The sequence below is a fragment of the Alexandromys fortis genome, unplaced genomic scaffold (genome assembly GCF_014885135.2).
Source record: "Alexandromys fortis isolate MF-2015 unplaced genomic scaffold, M_Fortis_MF-2015_v1.1 scaffold_1, whole genome shotgun sequence".
In the NCBI taxonomy this organism is placed as follows: Eukaryota; Metazoa; Chordata; class Mammalia; order Rodentia; family Cricetidae; genus Alexandromys; species Alexandromys fortis.
The window spans coordinates 9,903,840-9,925,201 of record NW_026067927.1 but is presented as its reverse complement, the minus strand read 5'-3'; the positions used below and the strand labels follow the sequence as shown (position 1 = coordinate 9,925,201).

Genomic DNA, 21,362 nt, shown 5'->3' with positions numbered 1-21,362 from the left:
TTACTTACCCAAACTCAATCTAGTTTTGCACAGGCAAAACCTGAACTTTAAGTCATATTTTCTCACAGTGCTTTTCCCTTTCTTCTAAAAATTCATAATTAACTGGCTTATCTTATAAAATATGCTTCACCATATGGTTTGGGGACTTTGGCAATAACAGGAAAAAAAACAGCCAGTGGTGATTATTAATGGCGCTTAATCATCACTTTGACAATGTTGAGAACATGTAACACTCTAGAAAGCGGTAAGTTCCCATCTGTAGATGCCCAGAGTGTGCTACAGTTATTGAGTCCCTTCTGCTGCTTGCTGAGCAAGAAAACCACAGAGCAGGATCGGCCACGTGCCTCTACTCATTGCTTCTAGACCATAGTAAAGCGTAGTCCCAGCAGCTGCTTCACAAATCTGTGTTTTAACCACTTTAGAGTGATGACATACAAAAGCTTACTCATCTTTTGTTTTGATTGACTCTGCTCCCAACCATCTTCAGTTCGTTGCTGCGTGCATACAGCAAATGTAGAAAGTATCTTTGCATGCACAACAGGAGCAGACATTGTTTGTTCTGCAAAGTACTCTGATGCTGGGGCTCTCAGAACTTGGGAGGAGTGAACTTGTAGCAACTTAGTCCAGTCCTGCTATTTCTGTACTGCATGCACCTAGGGATTTATTACCAAGTCCCAGTTTCTGTATCTGTAAAATGGCGTTGCACTACAATCTTCCTTGTCTGTCTTGCTCCCCTCGGTTGTTTTTCTGTCAGCACAGAGGCTGTGCTTTAATCTGTAATTGCTGTTCCCGCAGGCATCAGCTATGTCACTGTCATCAAATGTAGCTTTTAATTAAATCTCGATTGTTCTATTTATCAATAAGACTCAGGAGTCAAAGGCTGGGTTGAAAACCTGCTAGCTCAAAGAGGTAGGGTAATAACTAGCTAGCCTTATCTCTTTGTCAGCATTTCCAAAAGAGTGTCCTGCTCTGCCAAAACAAAAAAACAACCCATGCTACACAAAGTCCCTCCTTAGGACTTTCTGTGTGTCTCTCCATCATCTTATAGACATCCTTTGACTCTCTATGATTACTTTATATCAATGAGTTTAAGATGGAGGAAGGAGAGAGATGAGAGCAAAGGAAGAGATATTTTGATTGAGAAGGAACCATTATGGGGTTAGCAAGAAAACTGGCACCAGAGAAATTCCCAAGAACTCACAAGTATGACCCCAGCTAAGACCTTAAACGATAGAAGCGAGGGTGTCCAAACTATCATTGCCCTGTTGTCAGACTGATGAATATCTTAAATATCACCATAGAACCTTCATCCAGCAACTGATGGAAACAGAGGCAGAGACTGTTTGGAGCACTGGACTGGCTCCCAACGTCCAGATGAATAGTGGGAAGAGTGAGAATAAGAGCAAAGAGGTCAAGAACATGATGGTTATACCCACTAAAACAACTCACCTAAGCTAATGGGAGCTCACCAACTCCAGCTGAACACGGAAGAAAACAGCATAAGACTAAACTAGTCCCTCTGAATGTGGGTGACAGTTGTATGACTGGGGCAGACTATGGGGCCACTGGCAGTGGCACCAGGATTTATCCCTACTGCTTGTAATGGCTTTTGGGGGAACCTATTCTCCTTGGATGTTTACCTTGCTCAGCCTAGATACAGCATGGAGGGACTTCAACTTTCTCCAAAGAAATATGCCTTACCCTCTCTGAGGAGTGGATGGGGATGGCATGAGAGAGAAGTGAACACTATTTCATTGACTTGGGGATGGAGTCACACACTTTCAACCTACAGGATTTTACTCTGTCTTCCAATTCATGTCCTTTTCACATGCAAATATAATCATTCCATTTGAGCAGCTCCTTATATCTGATTTGTATTAACACTAATTATATATTTTATTGAAAATAGATTTTTTTCATACAATATATTCTGATTACCATTTCTTTTCCCTCAGCTCTTCCCAGATCCTTTCTACTTACCCACCCACCCAAATCTACATCCTTTCCTTCTCTCTCATCAGAATTTAAAGAAGCATTAAAAAAAAATAAAATGAAACCAGATGAACCAGAATAGGAAAACACAAAGAAAAACAGGAGTAAAAGAGCCCAAAGAAAAGCTCAAGGAACACATACAGATACAGTAACACAGAAACTGAGATGTTTTCATACCCACACCCAGAAATGCCAATAAAAAACGCAAAACCAGAAACCACAATATATACTCAAAGAGCATGTGAGGCAAAGCAACAACAATAACAACAAAAGATTTAATATATAGCATTACAGAAAAGAACCTCCCAAAATGCCATTGTGTTCCTTTTTCCTTGGCCATCTACTGCTAGGCACAGAGCCTAGCCTCAGAAATGGCTTGTGTTTTCAATAAGAATTTGTAGAGAAAGCTATTATTTCATTTGTGACTGGCTACCAATTGGAGATAACTTCTGGATGGAAGATAGGGACTAATGTCCACTTCCACTTTCAGAGAGGGGCCCCATCTGTCACAGACCTGTGCAATTACAATTCATATTGTCACAGTCTCTGTGAGTTCAATGTGTGTTGGTCCATCTGTATTTTGAAGGCCTTTTTTCATGGCATCCTCATGCTCTCTGGCTCTTATAATGTTTCTAACTTACCTTCCTCAGGGTTCCCTGAATTGTAAGTAGTGACAGGAGTGGTGTAGCATTAGTTTTAAAGTTTCATTTCTCATCTAAATTTTGTCTATTTCAAACATGAATGAATCAAATTACAGTTTATCTTGAAGCCAAATCCTGTGTATCTATAATTTGTAGACCCAAATAAATTATGTACTTCCATGATATGATGTTGGGAGGCATAAGATGGATGAAGTAAGAGTGATGAGTCCCAAGCAAGTCTATGCCTAAGAGGGTAAACCATTACTTATGGAGGGAAAAAAAAAAAAGCCTGGCTTCAGTTTGAAAGCTCTGTTTTTTTAGATCAATCAGCAGAGACCTCTCCCCTGGGGTTCACTTAATGTCAGTTAATTGGTTATATAAGTCTGGTTGAGATCCAGATCCTGAGATCTAAAGATGTGATTTACTGGTGGCAACATATTTGCTGCCTGGCTAATATGGGTCTCCTGGTTGTGTCATCAGCTCCATGTTGTATGAATGCCTCCCCTCCATGTATGTTCAGGATAAATCCAGGACTGCCTGTTCTTGGCACCCTGAGAATCTTACACAGTATGACAATTTTACTGTTCTTGTTGATATCTTCTCTGAAGCAATGTGCTAGGAGCACATTTTTGAAGATTTACAATTCGTCTGCCTTCTTTCAGTGAGGATTTTTCTTTGTTTTGTCTATTATATTTTGTTTGAATGTATTGTACTAAGGAGATATTGTATAGAGAAAGGAAAAGTAGACTTTGAAATAAGCATAGTACAACAAATAGCTAATAAACATTTTGATTGAGCGCCTCATGCAAACTGAGTTGGTCACAGAAAGCCCACATCCTGGAGCTGAAGGTCGTTCAAGAACATCTGTAGGCTGCAGTCTTAGGGATGCTCTGCCAGTCAGCATCTTCATGTGCTCAGTGCCTCAGTTTTTAAAGACGACAGCTGTTTAAACACTCCATATACTGTTCTCCATTCATTCAACTAATATATGAACAGCTGCTCTGGGATAAGGAAAGTGTTGACACTTCAGTAGATACAAAGTTCAATCAGACCAACTTCTAGGCAGAACACAGCTCCTCCCACACAGAAAATCCAGATTTTGGTTGCAGTGAAGAGGAAATGCAAGCCTGAGAAGGACTGAATGCACGCTCAGCCCTGTGCTCTCATCTCCTTGAAGGGGAACGACTATCTCCAACACCCGCTGTTCCTTGTTGTTCTTGAGTAGACCATCCCATGAGGACCAGTTTCCTCCAGAAAGCTGTTTCTCAATTTAGGAGGGAATGCATGCCTTTGGAGCAGAGTACACATTAATTAGAAAATTGTCCCTGAATGCTTTCAATCTCTCCGGCAAGGGTTATTGCTATTTCTAGAGCAAGTGGGTGTGACATTCACAGCACAAGCACTTGGGCAGTCCCCCAGATTCACCTTGTTATCAAGGTACTAAACACAGATGCGTTTAATCACACTGCCCTGGTAGTTCTAAATCTACAAGTTTCCCCAGTTTTTCATACAACTCTAATAGCTTACTTTTATTTGCTTTGTATGCCTAGGCTATTTTCTCTGAAGAGAAAAGTCTAACTTATGCCACTGTCTATGCCCAATATAAAGGCTTGGGGCATTTTAGTCATTTCTACTGCATCTATATTACTAATGCTGCTTCTCTTCTGTGTCTTTTCTTTCAGAAATCACTGTGCTTTTGGCTTTGTGGACCTGTGAAGACATTCATTTCTCTTGTTATCTGTTGAATGACCAATCAGATGGGTGGAGTATGTTATAGGAATTGGCAGCAAGTGTCCAATGGGTGAAGAAGGTAAGATGGGTCAGCAGTACCGAGGAAGTCTCAGGTTACTATGTCTGTGAAGGTGGGAGTTATGTGTACCAGTTACAGTGCTTATGTCTGGCTTGAGCTGGAATTTCACTAACCCTGAAGTGGAATTTTAGAGGGAGAGAAATTTGTCTCTTTGGCTTTAAGAAGGTAACTTTTCCATATTGTTTTGGTTGGCTTCTCTTTCTTGTGTACCTGTTAGGTGCCAATCTGCAGAGGACAAACTTTTTGATTGAATCTGGTATGGAAGAAAGGAGAAAAACTGAAGAGTAATCCTGCAAAGAGGACATGTCCAGACAGACTGATTAAGATGATTGTACTGCATTTATGTCCTTTTTGTCTTTTGAGAGGAATTTTTAAGATAAAAACAAGGTGGCTTGCATTCTGCAAAAAAAGAAAAATAAATAGAGTAGAAATGAGGAAAGAGAAAGAAAGAGAGAGAGAGAGAGAGAGAGGAGAGAAAAATAAATAAATAAATAAAGAAAGAAAGAAAGAAAGAAAGAAAGAAAGAAAGAAAGAAAGAAAGAACGAACGAACTAGTTAGGAGATTGCAATGTTTATACCTCAAAAGCTCAAAAGCCAGGGCAGATCAGTCATGAGCTAGGAGGTCTGATTTTAATGCTAGGCCCAGCTCTGCTGTTCTCCGACTGAATGTCTTGAAGCTAATGAGCCCTTTCTTGAGACAATGCAGTGATTAGATCCTGAGTCTCTGGCAGTTCTTAAGATTTATACATTTCCAGATCCATTTACTGTCACCCTCTCTATTCAGTGGTGGCTGACACCCTTTCCCCAGGACATTTATGTTGGTTAGAAATTTGTGTTTCAGATATGGTCTCACTGGGTAGTCCTGAGTGGCCTGAAACTCGCTGTGCAGACCAGGTTGGCCTCACACTCATGAACATTCACCTTTGTCTTCTGAGTACTGGGATCGAAGGTGTACCCCACTGTGCCTGGATTCCAGATAGAAAATATAGCTTTAATTCTTTTGCCATGACTCGTTACCTTCTGGGATTCTAGATCTATCTATCAAAATGTCTGTGTCCACTGTGGATACCTACATATTCCAGGTGGTATATGCATACAGGCTAAATGCAAGTCACATATTTTCCTCTAATCCTTCACATTTTAGTGGGAGAACAACTGCTTAGCCAGCCTAGACACACAGGACATGTCTGTGTGTCTCTCGGTTCTTATCTCTTACTGCAACGGATTCTAGTAGATTCCTATATGTACTAGTTTCTATTATTCCTCAATGATTTTTTGTTCATTTATTCCAACTGACACTACCCAATGCAAGGGGAATTCTTCCCTAATATTACTTTTGGCTTCCCTAGATATCTTTCTTCATCAACTCCAGAAGTTTTCCATCTTCCATACAGACCTTGAGAAGTGTTTCTAAGTCCCTGTATTATGCTATTCTTCTGGTTCATCCCTTTAAAGATCGAGCTATGAATTAATTATCAGCTTCTTAAGAGACTTCCAGAATTCTTTAATAAGAAAGCCACCCTTTCACTGGCCAGAGCACATCTCTGCTACCCTTTCTGCACACCCCCTCTTTGTTATAAGCCTCCCCCCATCCAGGAGCTATCCATTAGGAAACAGACTCATTTTCCTTCCCCAAACAATAACATTGCTCTTCTTTTGATTATGTCTTAGCTTCGACCTCATTTTCCCTAAAAAAAGATTTGTTTGCTTGTTTGCTTTCATTATTTATTCCCTAAGATCAAATCATCATTGTTTCTCAGACAATCCTTCAGTGGCCAGGGATTACACCATCCGCAGTAATCTCACATCAGGTCACAGTTGTCAGTATACAAAACACTTTTCTAGTCATTGAGATCAAACAGAAACACCTCACAGGAGGAAAGCCTTTCTTTGACTGGCTCATTGTTTTGGGAAACTGAGTTCACTGTGGCTGGGAGGGTGGAGTGTAGAACAGGTCCTTCACAGCACAGATGGATGAGATGTATTCATAGAGGAACTGGGGATTACTGAAATCAGCTAACTGGCATTGCATGCTTGCACGGTGTCAGAAGCACGCTGTCTTTAGAGATATCACTCCCTTAATCCTTCCTTTGTGCACCAGCTATTATTATTATTTAAAATTTTTAAATGAGAAAACTCGACCTTCCAGAGGATAAGCTGCCCATGGCAATATGCTGCACCTCTTTATCTTTTTAGTTCGCATCAATGGAACGCCTGACTTTTTCTATAGCTGTGTCTTTGGCCAACCTCTGTCAGCCTTTCCTCTGAATGTTCTGCTACATTATGGGCCAAAACATTTCCTCCACATAAGGCTCCTTCCTAGTTTAGTTCTCCAAAACTATTGTTTAAAACACAGTCATCTAGCCACTATGTGTGCAATGTATAAGTCTTTGGCGATTTTCAGGGTCTTTTTTTTTTTTTGTCTCATATATTAATGAGAGTCTGTTTTGGGAGAGAATTTCCATTTGAGAAATCTTCAAACTTCCCCCCCCCCCATAGTCTGGTTAACAGTTGATAGGGAAACAAAAACACAAACAAGACCACACAGTGTATGAAAGACTCAGCAGAGGAACCTAAGTTGCACCTCCTTGCCATGCACCAACCTGACTGGCATGGGCTGCCCTGGTGCTGGCATCTTCCATGTTTCTTTGCTCTGATGCCTGGTTCGGCAGGTGGCCTGCATTCCTCAGTGGTCACACCTGTGAATGCTGATCATTTTGCTTTTGCCAAGGCTGATGGGCCTCTTCATTTTATCAGAGTCATTTTCCATGACTCTGAATTCTTCACTATATGACATTTCCTATTTTCCCAGATAGTGGGTGTAGCAGCAGGCCGCTTGTTTGTCTCGGCCACCCCAGAACCAAAATAACCAAATAGAAACTATATTATTGAAAGTACCGCTTGGCCCATTAGGTCTAACTTCTTATTGGCTAACTCTTACAACTTAATTTAACCTATTTCTAATAATTTGTGTATGGCTACGTAGCTGTGGCTTACTGGCAAGATTCCAACTGGCATCTGACTTTGATGGAGTTACAAGGCTTGTCTCTGACTCTGCCTCCTTTCTCCCAGCATTCAGTTCCAACTGCCCCACCTACCTAAGTTCTGGCCTACTACAGGTCCGAAGCAGTTTCTTTATTCATTAATGGTAATCACAGCCTACAGAGGGAAATCCCACATTAAGTGGGGACAAGTAGCCTGAGGTACTAATGAAGCAGTCAAAAGTGAAAATCTGCTAGGTTGTTTTTCCTCCTAGAGGTTAAACACAGCCTTTTCTTTGGGACTTTCCATGGCTCTTTTAATCCAAGGTGAGGAAACAAAATATACTTATGCTTCCAGAAAAATCACTGAAATTAAGGAGCATGCTACTCACAAGTTCCTAAAAAATTAAAAACCACCACCACCACAACAACAAAAAGCCACGACACAAATGGAATAGACTCTTGTACTTTTCAGGACAGAGTTGTGATTTTAAGAAAAGAACTTTTATGTCTCAGGGGAGAAAGCAGCTTGTCAAAGCTCATCTTCTAGGGAGAACAAAACAAGACAAATAACAAGCTAGACTCGACTTAGTGTCTTAACTTTGGTGGCTCAGAAGAATCTAGAAGTGTGTCCATTGCTTTTCTACTGATTGCTAGTACGTGAGGATTTTAGCGTTTCTTGATCAGGGCCCTGTGATTTGCCACAAACACAGGGAGAGATGAAAATGACATTTTCCCTCTTGAAATGATGCTTGCGTCCAAGGAGATCTGTGTGATGTACTCAGATCCGAGTGGCAAGGAAAGAGGAGAGACTTTCAGTACGCAGTAGAGATGGGGGCAGAGGAACAACTCTTAGAACAACCTCTTGGGAAATTTCCTGGAGCTTTCACTTCCATCCCAGCCTATGTGTAACTCAGGTAGTCATCACAGCTCACCAGAGGAGTTCCCCAGGCAGCTGCAGGATAGATGTCATCCCTGCAACCCTGCTGGGTAGTTAATAGAGCACTGGGGCCTGCAAATGAATGTTTAGGAGGAGCAAAAGGGAAATGCCCTTTCCAGAAGAGGAGTACAAGAATGCTGACACCCTGCTGAGCAATGATCTGCAGGGACTTCAGGTCACAGGTCACCCAATTATTTCTCATCTGCATAGAAGTCCATTCCAGAAAGCTGCTTGGAGGGCAGCTCACTTGTGCTGCCAAACCCATGGGCTCTGAATTGTCAGTGACAGCTCTAAGTGCTGGCAGCCCGCTCCTGGGTCCCATGTGCCTGCTGGGGCTGTCGGTGAATGCACATTTCCTATTTCAGGATGTAGGCCACCGTGGAGAAGGAGGCCAGGTTTCTGTCTGGAGTCAGTGTCACTGGGATCATAACCAGACACTTCATTCACTCGTGGACCACATGCTGCAGCTCTTTGCTATGTGTAATGTGACAGCCACTCCCCGATTCAAGGATCGATTGCACGGCGCTCTGACGGGCTTGGTGAAGTGAATATCGAATATCTCCTCCCTCGTTGAGTGCCAGTCTGAAGGATGAGCTAACACCAAAGTGCAGGTGCTTTGTCTTGCTTTATTTAACTCACAACACACAAAAGGACCATTTTTAACAACAACTGGGTGGTGTTTATTGACCATCGTTACAAGGCAGGATCAGTCTTACATCAGTCTTTGCAGTTATTATCTTGCTCGATGTCATCAAAACTTTGACAGATGTCTTAGGAGCTCTGATAAAGGAGGATACTGAGGTCCACAGTAGCTAAAACACTTGCAGAGGGCCTCATAACTGACCTTGGATCGGTTGTATTGCTGCCCCTGTGCATGTCAGTATGGTATTTCAAAGTCATCAGTATGCCTCTTCTAAGTCAATTGCGCCTTGCTTATCAGTCTCAATCAACTTGTGTGGGAGGAAGTTTGAGGGTAATACTTATTGCAATTATTTTGGTATCGCCATGTTTCAAAACTCCATCATGGATTTAAAAGTTACACAGTGGGTTTTAGCACCAATATGGTTCTTGGGAGGGGGAGTTGTTATTCATCAACCAAGTCACAGATGAGACATATTTTTTATTTCGAACTAGGTACTGAGCTTGACGTAAAAATAAAAAAAAATCAGTGTTCACACAGTGAAGCTGAAATTGTACCTGTAAAGAACCCTGCCCTGCATTCTGTTGATGAAGTAGGAGTGGTAGGCTTGGAACCAAGACACAGTCACATCTATAAATGCTTCACACAGAAGGGCTAACTCTGCTAGACAAACTCAGGAGAGGCTTCGCTGGATATAGACTTGAGCATGGGTAGGTTTGACTATGAGGAGATGAAGAATTGCTTGCCAGGTCAAGGGACTGCTGCTAGAGATGCTTCAGTTAGCCTTGGTCATCCGTAAAATATGCCATAAATTGCTTATGTATAAACAAATAAGATGATTGAATAAAGGTGATTTAAAATCAAAATAGAAAACTTGATGTTCAGAAAAAACTTGTCCATTATGTGTGTTTTAATTTCCATCCCCTGTACACTACCATTATATTTGGTTTGATACATGACTGTTCAGAGACTTTCTAAGCAGTTACAGGGACATACATTAAAATAATCTTTTATGTTCATGGAGGCACCCAACTGCTGTCTCCTGTATACTGTTCTACACCACAGTTAAAATAAAAATAATTCTTTCTTCTTTTAATTGTACTTGTTTGGGTTAAAGCATTTCTGTTTGCCTTTATTTTTTATTTTATTTTGTTTTATTTTATTTTATTTTATTTTATTTTATTTTATTTTATTTTGAGGCAGGGTTTCTCTGTGTATCTCTGACTGTCCAGGAACTTGCTTTGTAGAATAAACATCTGTTTGCTTTTAAAACATTTCAAAACCAAGGAAGAATTAAAAAACAAAAACAATATAAGAAACCATCATTTACCTAGAGTCACTGACTTAAGAAAGTCATTTGGTTGTATTCTATGCAATGGTTTTATGAACTATTACCCTAAATCAGGATACTGATTGTGTGCCTTATGTAGTCAACAAGTGAATGAAGTGTCTGTTTATGATCCCAGTGACATTGACTTCAGAAGCCTGGCGTCCTTCTCCATGATGGCCTACATCCTGTTTCCTTGCTCTTACGGAGAGAAAGACTCTGATGCACTGGCAAATAAGAGCATATTTCTTGACCCGTTAAAAGTAGCTTATCTACCCTGAGAATAACAGATGGACAGAGAAGATGATGGTTTAGTACCTTGATCTTTGGGGAAGAATTTGACCCTGACTTAATTGATCATCAAGAGCAACCAGTAGGGGGAATGAGGGTATGTTCCCTGTTCCCTGTTCCCTGTGCTTGTATTGTATGCTCGCTGTTACAGAGAAGCAACAGACAGTTCAACTGAAACCCAATCTCTTCCATTTCTGACAAGCAGTCATTTAGATGGCATTATCTTTTCTGTTCTGCTTGTCAGAGTCAACACGGCACTTTCAAGGCTGGTGTAGGTTTCCCTCCTTTGAAAGATCAAAGCATCTGAGCATTGCTCGAGTTATCTGTGTACTTCCTTTCTGTGTTATATAGCAAGGGGTAGTGTGCATGTAAAGTAAGAGAAACTCTGAAGAGAGGGGCAGGGAGGGAGAGTCTCAAAAGCCAATGTGACAGGGTTTTGTAGCCATGCGATCTAGATATGAAAGGATTATTCTCAGGTCCTCATTCATTGTTTCTCTCAGCCAACAAGTCCTGAAAGCCTTCAGGTCACACTCTTTCATGATCTTTGGCAAGATATAGTTTTGTGTGTGTGTGTGTGTGTGTGTGTGTGTGTGTTTTCCCAAGCGGCATCCTCTCAGGAGATGAAAGTGAGACAAAAAGAAATATCTCAGTTGAAAAAGCAATTGAATCTGAGCACAGTAGGGTGGGATTTCAAAGAAGAATTTCCTAGACATTCATTAACTAACTCATTTATACATTAGGCACACATGTATAGGCTACTTACTCAAGCTATTTACGTGAGCACCTGCCAATAAACTCATGATGCTTCCTATGATAAGGGAACTCATAAACCTAAGCAGGCATCCTTTGTTACCTTCTTGGTCTAACTGTTCCCTTAGGGTGGGACCTATATGAAATTTCAGCTGTCCCTAGATAGTTCCAGAAGGAAATCAAGCCTTTGCTCATCTGTCCTCCCTGGTATCACATGGTTCCTAAGACACAAGATTATCTGTCCCTCTAGAGGCTGCTAACCCAGATTACCCTATGCCCTTCAGAGAACTCAGAGCTCAAGGCAACGAGAGAAGAAAGGACCGGGAAACAAAGGTAACAAGCCATATTAAATCTGCCACCATTTTTTTATGTCTGTGGAGGAATCAGAAGGTTACAGTAAGACACCTGGCAGATGCCTCCATTTGGAAGCTTTAGAGAAATTTTGAAGGGGCCAGTGAATTCACCCTTCTGAGAGGCTCTGAATCTTAGTCTCCGAGAACCATGCCAAATGCTGTTAGGTTGCCATAGTAACAGTTCCTATACTTTTTATTTCATAGAAAAAGCATTTAAAAAATACTGGTTGCACACATGCAAAGCCTCTCCAAATCAGTCTGGCAGATTTCCCTGGCATCATACTTCCACCCACTACAGATATCATGCTGGATCTCTTGACACTCCTAACCACATTTCCTAATTTGTACTTAGTAAACAGACCTATGATGTGGGATTCCCTTCTGTATGCTGTGAATACCATTGGTGAATAAAGGACTGCTTTGAGCCTATAGCAGAGCAGGGCAGAGAGAACTAGGCAGGGAAAACTAAACCGAATGCTGGGAGGAATAAAAAATAGGGAGAAGCCATGAGATGAATGGCTGAACTTTAGCCAGTAAGCCACAGTCACATGGTGATAAACAGATGAATAACAATGGGTTAAATTAATATGTAAGAGTTAGCCAATAATAAGCTAGAGCTAATGGGCCAAGCAGTGATTTAAATAATATGGTTTCTGTGTGATTATTTCAGGTCTAAGTGGACAGGAACAAGCAAGAGGCCTCTTTCTCCAACAGACCTAGGCATGTACCTATGTAGTAGACTGCTTTCCTAGCATGCACAAAGCCCTGGATTTAATCTCCAGAATTATAATTTCCCCCCAAAAGATTAGAAAAGATCTAAAAAGACTCGTATTCATTGGCCTAAGTCAGGTGTCTTATTCTTGAGCAATGAAAAGACAAAACACGTGGCTTGAACAGTTTAACTCTCTGCAATGCTTGATGCTGGACCACTTTCCTGGCATGAGCCTTCACACCACTGAAACACAGGGCTAACCAGAATGGCTGGTGGCTCAGGGTCTAATAACATTAATCCATTTTTTTTTTCTTTTTGGTATATATCCACTGAACTGCAATGTGGTTTTTGTAGTGTTCTATGCCTCTTAGCAAGTGTTTTGGCTGTCTTGTCCTTTGAAGGAAGGTTAATAGAAACCTCCTATTTTCTGTGTTCTTCTCATTGTATAATAGGATAAATGTTGCATCCAAGAGATCAGTAGCAGTGTCGGGATGACCTTGCCTTAATCTAGCCTTAGATGAAGGCGCACACTGGAGTCTGGGTTAAGGGTGTCATGGACTGGAGAAGGAGAACAGAATATGAGATATTCAGAAGGGTTTGGATATGTGGGACTGACCTGCCAATGGAAATCATTGCCAGGGTCAGAAATCGAAAAGATATTATGAAACAGAAACAGATTTTAATTTCAAGTCCAGAAATATTGAATAAGGGTAGGGGGTAGTTTTCCTCGTAATTCTTTTAGTAACAATGTAAAACCATGTAATGGGATTATAGCTGAATGAGAATCAAGTCAGATGCTAAATGTGCTGCTCATTTCCCCCTTTCTGTCATTACTTTTTGCCCCATCCATTAGACATAGCGCCCATTGCTGTTCAGCGACGCATCCACTTCTTTACTCAGGGACTTTGCGGTTAGCAGCCTTGAAAGTCTCCTTGTATAAGTACCGCTTCCTAATTGTTTCAGTATTGACTTAAATACCCCAACTTGAGAGGATCTCTCAGACTTCACAGAAAAGCCACAGCCTATACATGTTCTACTACTCTTCCATATTTTATCATTTCATCTAATCATTCAATAAGATTATTATTATTGATGAATATGTTTGTTTCCTGTCAGTGTTAATAACTCTGTTGTTCAAGTCACTTGTACCATTGACAGCCCTCAAAGTTCTACATGCCTGACCTACTCAGTGTTCTGAGGGCCAAGAGCAATGTGATCCACACCAGTTAGCTTTCCAAAGACTTCTAGATTGAACGACAGAGCAAACATAATTTTTTGAATGTTTTCTGTATATGTGTATAAGATTGAATGGCTGTATTGGTTCACTAAAGAAAGTACCTAGAGCTTGGGTTCATCTGCATTTCTGGGTTGAGCAGAATCTTGGGACATTTCTGAATTCCTCCTGGATCATCAGTCAGATGCGAGTGGCAGCCAGACCTGGAACACTCCACGCCTGGGATGCCAAGGGTTGCATAATTGTTTCCCTCTGTATGTATTTGTGAATTAACACTGGCCTTTTGGACTTTCCTGACCTATGTCCCTGCAGGAAAGATTGCATCTGTAATACTGTGGGAAATTGGGGCTGACATGTAGTATGGGACCCAAAGTGGTTTCACTTGAACAAACAGAGAATAATAACCATGCACTTAAATGCTGGAGTAGGTATCAATCAGAAGAATGTTCCTATAATCCATGTTTATAAAGCCTGTTAGCGTGAATTTTTGAAATAGCACTTATACCACTTTATTCTTGACAAATGGTGTTTGTAGCCATTGAGATATTTTATTTCAATTACGTGCCAGTGTTACAGAGAGAATTCTAACAATAGCCAGGCATAAGCCATTTTTATTGTATTCCTATCACTATTCCGGTTGTTAAACTCAACTGGACAGGTCATTAAGATGAAAAATTAACAACACATGTTAGGGGAAAATAATCATGGACCATGACAGCTTGTGGAAGCTTGCCTGTTCAGGGAGGCAGACAGATGACAAACATACTGGTCTTTGGGAGAAATGGCATGGACCTATTTCTCCTAAATCATGTGTTTACCAAGTTAGTGTTCAAGGCTATGGGGGAAAAAATAGATATGATCATTGCCAATCAAGAACATTAAAAAGTTAGAGGGACTTTTATTGTCAACTGCTGGGCATCCAAGAAAGGTATATGACTGCTTCAAATATTTTTATTATTATTTACGCTTTTCATGTACAGGGGCCTTCATATGTGAGAAGAAGGGGATCAGATACCCTGGAGCTAGCATTGCAGGGAGTTGTGCTCCGTCTGACATGAGGATTGGGATAGCAACTTGGATTTTCTGGAGCAGGGATTTCTCTTAACCCCTGAGCACTTGTACTGGCATTTTAATTGTATTTTAATAAATAGAGCTTGTCTGGGGATTGGGCGAGTAAAACAGCCACACCGGTCAGCCTTACAGCCAGGCAGTGGTAACACACACCTTTAATCCCAGTAGTCACACCAGTTGCCATAGAAACCAGGCAGAGCATGCCTTTAGTCCCAAATTTGCATTCCTTTATCCCAGAACTAGAGAGATTATAAAATGGGAGGATACAGCTCTCAGACACAGTCTCATTCTGAGATTCCTAGAGGTAAGATTGCCCTTTCAGGCTGAAGTGGAGGTAAGAGCCAGTGGCTGGCTGCTTTGCTTTTTTGGACCTTCAGGATGAACCCCAGTTTCTCTGCCAGAGTTTTTATTAATTGTGCTTCAACTGAGCACTGTTTGAAATGCACATGTATACACACCCCGTTGTTGGAAAAAGGACCGCTTATTCGTCCCAGCTAGCTTAGACCTAAAATAATCACACAGACGCTATATTATTTAAAACACTGTGTAATCCCTTAGCTCTAGCTTCTTATTGGCTAACTCTTACATATTAATTTAACCCGTTTCTATTAATCTGTGTATCTCTACATGGCGGTGGCTTACCGGCAAAGTTTCAGCATGTCTGTGTCTGGCAGTGGTTCTATAGCTTTTCTCTAACTCTGCCTGCCTTCCTCTTTCCATGCAATAGGCCAATCCAGTGCTTTATTCATTAACGAATAAAAGCAACACATAGAGAAGGACTTCCCACACCATTCTGTCACTTCGGAATAATTTCCTGTGGACTTTAGAGAAGATTCTTAGGCCTAGAAGCATAAAGCGATGCTGATTAGCAATATATGTTCCTAAAACAGAAGCCTATATGTTTCTAAAACTGCTAATGGCTATGACGCCTTGCTTTTGAGGGACAGAGACAAATTATAGAATTACATGGTGAGGGATTCATGCATTATTTTGTGAGTACTAGCAAAGACTTTACTTTTAAAAGGCAAATTTTGTGACATTTGAATATTATTTTAATCTGCAATTTTAAAGTAGGTTATACACCATACATATAAATTATGGCAAATTTTATGACATATTCAGAGAGTTGGGCTAAGTTAATAGAGCCTGAAAGAATACAGAAGTTTAACAGAGGATTTAAAATCCTTCATGTTGTAATATGGGGAAACATATATCCATTCTGTAGGTAAGGAGCCGAGTACAAGATCACAGCAACCTGCCCAAAATGCTTCAAATCTGGGACCTCATCTCTGGCCTTGATTACTACAATGTTCAAATTCTTCATACTTTATTCCATTGGTTCCAAGAAAAATACCCTCTGGAATGTAGGAGTAAGACAGATGGGATCAACAACCATCAAAATTTATTCCTGCAGGAAGTTCTAAGCTTTGGAAAGCCCCAACTCTTCATTTTGCTCATCTTTTCTTAGAGTACCACTTTTTTGTGTACCCCTTGTATATGAACCTGCAGAGTTAAGGCATTACCAAGCTGCAAAGGGATAAAGAGGAAGAGATTTTATCTGCTTTGTTTTAGCCTGTGTAGTGGACACTGGGTTGTCTTTCCTAGGTATCAGGTATCTCCTTTGCACTTCCGCCTCCCTTTTCAGCACCATCTCTCTCTAAAGTGTTCTATGCCTCTTATGTCCCTGATGCAAGAGAAATTTTTAAGTGAAACCCTAGAGATGTGGGACTCATGGACTTTCACAAAGGTTAGCATAAGAGGGCCTGTCTGTTAACTGTCGAAGCGAGTAGCTGCCTGTTTTCTCCTTTGTAGAAAGAGAAGACACTTGCTTTCATTGTAACATGCATGTCTAGATTAAAGCCACTTAAGTCATTATCTCCCCTGCATTCACGAGAGAGCTTTGATGTCATTCCCACTCTCCTAACTTCAATAAGGGTCAGGTTCTCATCCTGCCAAACAGGATGAGGATCTGACTCATGATTTGTAAACAGTGCTGTGGATCTTTTTCTTTAAAGGGGGCATTTTTCTTCCCCTGCACGCAGAGGAACAGCAGCATCACCAGGTTTCAACTGAGAAGTCAAAATGCATTAACCTAAGCAGTAAGATCAGAACAAAAGCTCAGTTTGTGATCGGCTAGAGCTCAGTCGAGGCAGTCCCTGCTGTTTAGCTGCATTCAAGAAACGTAAATATAATTAGGTCTTCCAGAATGAAAAGTTACTGGGACATAGCAAATGGAAATTTTAAGGAGTAAACGGCCTCTTTCCCCGTTTCTCTGCAGTTTGGTTAGCTTTGAAGGAACTAATGAAATAGCTATCTACCTACGGATCCGTTGTTTCTTCATCACTGGTTAAAGAATTGGGACTTCCTGCAATAGGTCCTGATACTCTTGAAACATTTTCCCACCAATGATGGGCTCTTACCTGGAGTAATGGCACCTGGATTCCCATCTTTATCTCAATGGGCTACTGATTGGATAATACTAATACTTAAGTCATTGGGGTTTTGTAACTGTTAGAGGGAGCTTATCTGTGATATACCTAGATCAATGCTTGCCAAAGGGAAGCCTCCCTGAACTGGAGCAGAGGGATAGTTATGGCAAGATTTAGGTGTCAAAACCATATGAGATGCAGGGGTTTACAACTTTGGGATTATGTAGTCAATGGTTGGAGTGACGTATGGAATCTAGGTCACATCTGGGTTTTGGAGCATGTGTAGGAGCTTTCACAGTTCATGCTGGTGGTGTAAGCCAGGTTCCCCCATGGATTTCTGACTGTAATTGCTGGATGCCATGGGCTAAAAGAAGGAAGGTCTATGAAAATGTTCCACAGTCTTCAGAAGCAGCACGATGTGTGGGACTGAAAGTGAGTCAGGAAAAGAGATGGTGCACCTTCACTGGAATTTTACACATGCTTCTTACTTTATGACTTTGAATCGATCTCTAGGAGCCATGCTTTCTTTTTGCATAAAGAGAAAGGAATGGAAAGCAGTGGTGACTTTCACCAGTTGGCAGGACTGAGGACGGAACTGCAGGTTTGGCACCATGAAAGAAACTGTATTGTTTTCTCCTTCCCCAAAGTAATAGAGTCCTAGGCATAAGAGAAGGAGCTGTGGAAACATTTTATATTCATTAAGTCAATTAATTTGTGACTTCAGCCAAGTAATATCACCCCATGGGGACTGTATTGTTTTTGTTTTCCAAAAGATTGTCTTTCTGCATCCGAGACTGTAGGGAAATACCACATGTTAGGGCTAAATACACTAAAAATTTTATCTTACTGTTTGAAAAATTATAATTCATATATAATGTGTTCTCAGGGCTAAGACCAAACTGCAGGCAGGTCTAGGGGGATTTGTGCCATGTGAAGACCATAGAGAAGAATCCATCATCTCGATGTTGTCCTTTGTATATCTCAGATGTTTCCTTTCTCCTTTGGATCATGGTCTCTTTCTTCCTCTACCTTCAGAGAGAACACTATGACCCCCTGATAATTTCCTTTTGACCTCAAACCTCCTACTTCCGTCCTCTAAGTATTTGTTTGACGGCACTGAATACACCAGATCAATCTAGATTAATTCCCCTTCTCAAGATTTATTACTTATTTTCTGAGGCAAGATTTTACAATGTGGCTCAGGCTGGCCTCAAACTCACTATCCTCTAGTCTCAGCCACCAAGTGCTGAGATTACAGAAATGAACTACCATCAAAATCCTTAAGTTAACTCTATTGGTAAAATACCCTTTGCTATATAAGAGCACATTTTCAAAAATTCTTATACTATATTATGAGGTATCCTTGGGGTAGTACTATTATTTCTATAATGGGAACACAAATTGCACCAACTTGTAGGACAGTTGCAAGGATCAGAGGAGATATTTTAAGCAAAGCATCCATCCAGGCTGACCAGCACATAGTAATAACTCAGAAAAGAACTTGGGATTATTGATGACTACACCCACTTATACATATCTTGTGGTCAGACCGATCTCTACACATTTTTGCTCTGACATCACTTACTGTTCACTAATGGCTGAAAGTCATTTTAATCCGGAAGGGAAGCTGGCTTGCAGAAAGGGTACTGTTTGATGGAAACTCCTCTCGCAGATTATCTTGGCCAAGCATTGCCTCTTGTTTGAGCCTTGGCTTTTATTTGTAAACTCAGACAATGGGGGGCTGCTGTTTGCCTCTGGGGTTTTGTGTTCCCCTGAAAAAAAGATTTATGAACTATAGTAAGTAGTACCTAGGGGATCAATGGATGTGTGGTTTCTGTTATGGCAGGTTAACTGACTTCTATTACAAAATAATGACAGTAGCGCAGGAGAAGAAAGAGAAAAAAAAAACTGTTATTCTTTGCAGCCACCGGTAGAGTTACTAATAAGGCTTCTCATCATGAGTATTTCTTTTTCAAGAGTAAGTATTTCTTTTTCTTTTTTCTTTTTTGGATGGAATGGGTCAGTAGTACAGCTGAGGATATGAATTCAGGTTTCTAAGGCTAAAGTTAAAGCTGAATTTTTCTATTAGACAAAAATATATTCTCAATAGATAAATGATTAAATAGGCAAAATGTGAAAAGAGGAAGAAACTCAGTGAGATTTCAAAGGCATGCTGCATATGTTCCTTTTAATTTCTACCACATTGGTCATTGTGGGGAAGGGGAACAGAAAGAAATATTGAATTATTTGCCTAGTACTCTGAAGCTGGTGACAAAAGCAGAGGTTGAAGTGATACTTCATATCCAAATAAAGATTTTTTTTTTTTAGATCTCCAGTAGGGAACCTGACTTCACCAATTTGTTGTGTTGCTGTCTAACAGAATGACACGCATGGCAGGTCCTAGGATGGAACTCAGTTGGCCACTTAATGTCTCTATTTTCTCCCTGACCAATGCCCAAGGTCACAGTGTATTTTGTTTCAGTGTTTTTAAAACGTCTTCATCTATGCTGTAATCTTAGCTCTGCTGCTGTCTTACTTGCTTCAAGTCCTTTCTTTCTAGTTGCTTTAAATCAGGAGATTCTTGATTTACAGAGCAATTGATAAAACAAAGTCAAAGTAGCATGGTGATTAAAGAGGCTGATCAGACTAGGCCATTTGTGGGAGTCCAATCATTGAAAACAAAACCTTTTCAAAGAAAACCAGCCCACAAATCACAATTCCAGAAAACCTAGACAACAGTGAGGAGCCTAAGAGAGACACACGTGGATCTAATCTGCACGGTAGTAGAAAAAGATAAGATCTCCTGAGTAAATTGGGAGCATGGGGATCTTGGAAGAGGGTTGAAGGGGAGGAAAGAAGCAGGTAGGGGAATAATGAAAAATGTAGAGCTCAACAAAATCAAAAACGAAAAAAAAAAAAGAAAACCTTTAAGATCAGTTGGTCAGGGCCACAATGACATGGCTTTGGGTGAGTTATAAAAACTTTTGAAGTTTCAGTGTCTAGATGTGAAAAACATGAGTAAACCCCATAAAACGGTGAGCACATTGATGAAAGGAGTGTGTTGAGCGCTCTGCAGAACTCTGAGCTTCAAGTAAGAACTTCTTGTCTGCCAGTCACTCTCATTGCTGGCTTTGTCATTCTGCACATCAAGGACACTGAGAGCTAGTCTCTGTGGGAGGTGCCTTTACTTCCCTGAGAAGGGATTTTCCAGCATCAGCTCTATTATCAAATAACAACTATCTACTTACTAGAATCTGAGCACTAAAGACTAGATCTGGCTTATTCTTCGTTCCATTGATTAAACGAGGAGAAACACAATCCTCACCTTTGTCATTCAGTTCATGTATAAAATGGCCAAATGTTCATAAATGTCCTTTGTCAATTACCAAGTACACTAGAACATGTTATATTGTCTAATTGTTCTGCTAAAGGTATTCCATAAATAGTGTGGATACTACTGGCATTCCTAAAGCATTTGTATCTTATTATGCATGTACGTATAAACCCTTAGCAGATGGGCTGGTAATGCAGCCTTCTAATTTCAGCACTAGAACCTCTCATTATGATCAGCTTCTAACAATGGCTTTCAAGTGGATGCTGTGGATGCTAGCAGGCCATAGGTCACAATAGTTAGTTATGGCATCCTGTAGTTCTGTTGTGTTTGGACTCCAACTACTGATCTACTTTGTGACTTAGCCTAATTGCCAACCATCTTCTGGATTTCATTTCCTAATTTTCAAAAATAAAGGTAGAAATATCAACCTCATTGAGAACCTGAGGAGAGTAAACAAGATAGCAATCACAGAGCCAGAGGATATTCCTTAGTGTAAGGGACTGGAAAACCTCCCAACTGTAGCCGAATGCTTGACTGTGACTGACAGATAATCTCTCCTCTCTTGTCAGGCCACTCAGTAAAGCACTAATTAGAGTTTGTGCTCTCGCCTTTAGTTGGGTTCCCAGGAGCCCAAGGTCACAGCCATCTGAGGTCTGCTTCTCCACTTGCTGTCTTTCACTGGCTTTTTGAATGTCAAGCGCTCTAGGTCAGTTCCAACATAGTGAGATTTCTACAGATTCCAATGCCTCTTCTTGGCAAATTGAGAAATGGGAAGAGAATGAGAACAGAAGAAATGGAGAAAAACAGATCAACTATTACAATCAGTATGCACATTCATTCCCCATAAATGACAAAGG

General features: G+C 40.7%; 1 protein-coding gene across 2 annotated transcripts in view; it reads left to right on the top strand.

Moving 5' to 3' along the window:
* The window catches only part of Cdh11 (cadherin 11), a 152,750-nt gene that overhangs the window by 61,832 nt on the left and 69,556 nt on the right, over positions 1–21,362 (top strand). The window contains exon 2 of one of the 2 annotated variants that reach the window (XM_050144284.1): positions 4,316–4,443. The exons of the other annotated variant lie outside the window; for it this stretch is intronic. The gene's annotated coding sequence lies outside the window, so the exon portion shown is untranslated. The remainder of the gene's footprint in view (positions 1–4,315; positions 4,444–21,362) is intronic. 2 annotated transcript variants of the gene reach the window in all.